The sequence below is a fragment of the Engraulis encrasicolus genome, chromosome 3, assembly GCF_034702125.1.
Source record: "Engraulis encrasicolus isolate BLACKSEA-1 chromosome 3, IST_EnEncr_1.0, whole genome shotgun sequence".
In the NCBI taxonomy this organism is placed as follows: Eukaryota; Metazoa; Chordata; class Actinopteri; order Clupeiformes; family Engraulidae; genus Engraulis; species Engraulis encrasicolus.
Window position 1 is genome coordinate 19229301 of NC_085859.1, and position 5363 is coordinate 19234663.

The window sequence follows — 5363 nt, forward strand, 5'->3', positions numbered from 1 at the left end:
TGTTTGTTTGTTTGTTTGTTTGTACTTCGTCTAACTCAGTCAAAACTGAGCCGATTTTTATGAAATTTTGTGGGATGATTGGTCATGACCCAAGGAAGAATCAATTAGTTTTTGGGAGTGATTGGGTCAAAGGTCAAAGGTCAAGGTCAAAATTTTTGTTTGTACTTCGTATAACTCAGACAGAACTGAGCCGATTTTTATGAAATTTAGTGGGATGATTGGTCATGACCCAAGGAACAACCGATTACTTTTTGGGAGTGATTGGGTCAAAGGGCAAGGTCACGAAAAGGTCAAAAACGTTTTTCTTTGCCAAGCACTATATGCCAGAAGAACGTGTGCATGCTGAATTGAATAAGAGGTCAAAACTGGGCCAGAAATGTAATATTACGATATTCCGGTCCGATTTAAATGAAACTAACACCAAAATTTGGAGAATGTTATGCCCCACACTTTGAAGATGGCCAGAAAAAAATAAGTGGCGTAGGCGAAGGTTTGCGCTCTACCGAGTGCCCATTCTAGTTAGGGGTTGCTTTACCATTCATCTTTTTTTGGTCTCTTTTCAATATGTTATTCTTGTTATTAAAGGTCCAGTATGCAATATTAGTTGTTTAATTTCAATATGTTTGCTGCCCATTCCAAAATGATCTTGTCATTCTCCAAGTAATAAACCATTATTTACTGGTCAAAGATGTCTGTGACAGGTACCAGTAATTAAAAATGGCGGACATGGAGAAGATCCACCTAGTCATGTATAAAAAGTGAATTGGAAAAGGGAATTGATGGCGCAGCTAAACTGTCATGAAAATTATAACATTTATGAATAGAGCTCTTCAGTAACGCGGAAGTATGTAGTAGACTGTAGTCTTTCATGATAACATTTAAGGACTTCCTGGTTCGTATCGGCTTCCGGCCTCCCATTGGGAATGAATAGGGGCCAGTTTCAAATAAGCTCCGAGTGCAAGCACGCGCTTAGCGAACCCCCGCAAGCTGTCGAGGGTGTTAAAAATAGGCTGTAGGTATGACATGGTTGATCATTTTGTGTCAAACTTCGACATAAATACGATGTTGCGTCCATATGCTAAACCCGGAAACTTTTGGCGACTACAGAAGCGGCGCCTGTATCTAACGTCATGTACGTGCGGAGGGTTGTACCCATGGCAACCAAAGGAAAGTATGTAGTTCGGAAGTTTTAATGATCAGAAAGGGGTTAGCAATATTGAATTAAAATCGTCATGATTTAACATGTGAATACACCAACATGATGATACGATCCGTTCCACTAATGAGAAAGGGATGCGGGGACACGCTAATGTTCGTTGTTGGCGTGCAACTTATATTTTTGCCAAACCTGAATCTCTATGGCGTGTTGCAATGTAAAAAAAATCGCCATAGAACCGGAAGTCCAACCGCCGCATACAAGTTGACGTCAACGCTGAAGAGCTCTATTGCCATCATAAATTCAGGAACTACTAGAATATTTTTTAAAGAAAAAAATACATATTTTACCTTGAAGGTACAGTGCTGTATGTTGTTTAGTCTGACATGACTGAATATTGTATATTATTTAGATTCTTACAGTCTTTTGTTTATTTGCTTAGCTGTAATCATCATCTTCATTGAAAAGTATGTTGGTGTGTAAATAATCTGACCTCTAAATGAATTATAATAGTTATTGACATTGGCAGTGAAATTCTTTGAAATCCTTTACTGTCCAAGACATACTTGTTTAATGTTGGAACAATAATCAAATAATAATGACTTCATTTTAAAAATGCGTACCTTAACCATGTTTTCCTTTTCTTTTATCTTTACTCCCATGAGAGAATTCAGCAAAGCCTGCTAGTTCCTCAAATCATGCCAATGGATCCTCTCTCATCTTTTATTTAACAGATATTCATCTCTTCTGTCAGAAGATGAGGAGCAATGCATCCTTACTTGCCATCTGTAATCCTTTGAAATTTGCTTTCAAGAGACTTTACTTTCACGGTGTTGGAAAAAAACTGAGCGTTGGCGTATGTTTGAAGAATTTTTCTTATGCAATATACAACTTAATTCAACTAACTCCTCAAACGTTTGTCATCACCCTGCCTGGCTTTGTCAAAAAGGCTTCCTCTTTCGTTGGCAAACGTCAGAAATGTTAATCAGGAAACAATAAAGAGTCCAAATGTGGGAACTACCAGACAACGAACCTCCTCTCAACTGCTGACAAGCACCTCAGAGGCTCTTGCTGTCAGAGCACAGAGAGAGCAGGTAGAGATGCTTTAATGTCAAGCTAAACTGCTTCCCTGCTCTGTTCCCGCACCAATTCCATTAGATACGATGGCGGCTTCAGCCAACCATCAGCCCTAAGGTACTGTGCTGTCATTGTGACCTTTCTTCAGAGGGAAGGGGAGTGTTTGGTCGAGCAGCTCTAGGCTACCTAGACAGAGACAATTTTCACACATCCCATATGACACTTTGCAATATCATGCGCTTACAGTATAGCCAAGAGTACAGAACTGGTGGATCCCATGCAACAGCAGGCCTAGAACAAAACTTGAAGTGTATTTGCTTGGCAAAATCGAATGAAACGGAATGAAACTACTTATTCTTGTTTCCTTCTGACGTTAATTTTAATGCCTTCAGTGCATTGACATTGTCACAACAGGTTGACAATTCAAAGCAAAGTTTTCCCCAGTCGATCTATAACTTTGTGTTTATGACAGTTTGCAGTTCTACTTCTGTCATAGCAGACTGCCCAACTCTTCAGTCATGCCCTTTTTTTCCTTGGGGAAAGAACCATCCGGAATGGGCCAAGCCTCCGGGGCCAACAAATTGCAGAGGCCATCCTTTATACTTTGCCCCTTGACAGATGTTGTGGGGGAACATACGCCCCGGCTTTCAGCTTTCCTTTTTCATTATATTTTTGTGCCTTTATTGAGGATAGGACAGTATAGTAGACATTATGATGGGAAGAGATGGATGGAGAGAGAGAGAGAGAGAGAGAGAGAGAGAGAGAGAGAGAGAGAGAGAGAGAGAGAGAGAGAGAGACCCAGGACCTGGTACGGACTCAAGCCTGGGTCCCCATGGGCATGCAAGCCTAACCGTGGTCAGGTATTTTCTGAAAAAAGGTTCGCACACTCCTTTGGATTTTTTTCTTCTTATTATTTTTTTCTTTTTATTCATTCATTCACGTTTCGACCTCTCGGTCTTCCTCAGATAATAATAATAATCGTGGTCAGGTACCTTAGCGCAATGCACAACAGCAGCCCCACGTCGTCATTTGCCTTCTCTTTTCACTTTCAGAACAAGAGGCGTGCACAGATAGGGACAAAGTGGTGCTAAAGCACCTGTCCCTTAGCCCTGGGCTAATTTATAGACTCTACAGCTTAGTAAGGCAGCAGGAAGTTCGAGCCCTCCAAAATGTCTGTGCACGCCACTGTTCAGCACCTTAATGGTGGTCTGGAGTTGAGCAAATTGGATGTTGTTTACACATCTAACAGTGTTTCCCATACATTGAGGAAACTATGGCGGCACGCCATAGTTTAAATTTGGCCGCCATAGTTTCCGAAAATGTAAAAAAAAATATATATATATTATTTTATTTTTATTTTTTTACTTTTTTTTTACGATTGCCGTTTTTGTTGAAAACGATTTGAATTACGATTTCCTTCGCATTTTCCTCCTGGAGTAAATACATCCTATAGAGAAAACCACAAGTGCTTGAAAGACAGAGGGATCAAAAGCCTAGTCAAGTTGTTGTAGTTAACTTGGGTTTTGGGAGCAATAAAAAAAACCTTTCAGATCGAAACGATTGTGTAGAACGTAAGGCAGTATGGGTGTTCCCAGGCTAGTGACCAGCACCCCTCATGTAGAATGTGCACGCCTATGTGTGTGTGGGGAAAAGGCATAGCCTACCCTCTTAAACCCTTTTTGTTTATGCGTAATCTTAAATTCTTATCTCTGCTCCTATTTTGTTTTATTATTTTTTTCATTACATAGACCCCTGCATGTGTATTATGTAGCCTTATTTCTCAAAATATAAATGGCTGAAATGTAGGCTTAGGCCTATAGTTTCTCCATGCGCCAATGTCATACTGTACTCATTGTTTTGCCATTTTGCATTTACACTGCGCGAATACCCCCACCCCCCCAAAAAAAAGGCCAGCGTGAAAAGACACCCCTCCCCGGACAAAAAAATCCCGGCTGCCCCCATAGTTTCCAAAATTTCTGTGGGAAACACTGCATCTAAGCATGGTTCTGTGACCAAAAAATCACCAGGTTCTTTTGTCACTGAGATTGTGCGGGAGTAACCATAATTACAAGGGAAGCTATCTTATGCTGGTAGTTACATCATATGACACACAACAGAATAACTTTGGTCTGTGATGCTTGATAACACACAGCTGCAACAATGCTAGTTGCTTCCACGATAGCTTTCAACACCGCCCTCCCTGATAGTCCTCCACCATCGAATCACACTTATGCGTGACCAGTGCTTGTGGTTACTCTGGATGGTGTGTGTGCGTGTGTGTGCGTGTGTATGTGTGTGTGTGTGTGTGTGTGTGTGTGTGTGTGTGTGTGTGTGTGTGTGTGTGTGTGTGTGTGTGTGTGTGTGTGGTCATTACCATAATCAAAGCTGTCGGGATGCAGCCCTGCAGCCACTCCTGGTGTTAGTCGGCAGGCTGTTCTCAGCTCACTTCAGCTCATCCCAGGCTTCCCCTCAGGGTCGCCTGGCCGTCTGTAATCATTCCAGCCACTGGCTCTTCACTTCATCATCTCTGCAAAAAAAAATGGTGAAGGGGGAGAAGGCAGCCTAGATGATAAGTGAACACATGGTCAGCAAGTGCTCAGTGTGAAGCTATTAATTAATGCTCTAGAGAACAGGAACCATTGGCGCAAGGGATTTCTTTTTGTCATAGCCGGACTAATGGTTACACACAATTCAGAAGGCGTATGCATGGGTCTGTTAATTGAGTTAGTTTTGGATGACTAAGCAATGTGTTGGCAATGGGCTTGGCGAGATGAAGTGTTCCGATGTCACACACACTTTGAGAATCGAGTTACCATGACGTCCATAGGATCCGTTGCAGATGGATGATCTTGCTGGAGTAGGAGACGTCCTTGGCAGCTGCTGAAGACAGTCACCTCCTGCCCAGTGCCTGCTGCTGCACACCCCTCCTGGGATGAATCCCGTCTCAGTCCTCCACCAGCGCCAGTCTCAAATGATTCCCGAGTGAATGCTGTGAATGATCCATGCTGACACTGATGACTGCACCTTCTGTGTGCATTTTGGCAGACCACTCTCACATTTCAGAAACCATGGTGGGACAACAGAAAAATAAACTATGCACACCAAAAGAGTAAAAAGTCTGAAATTTGTT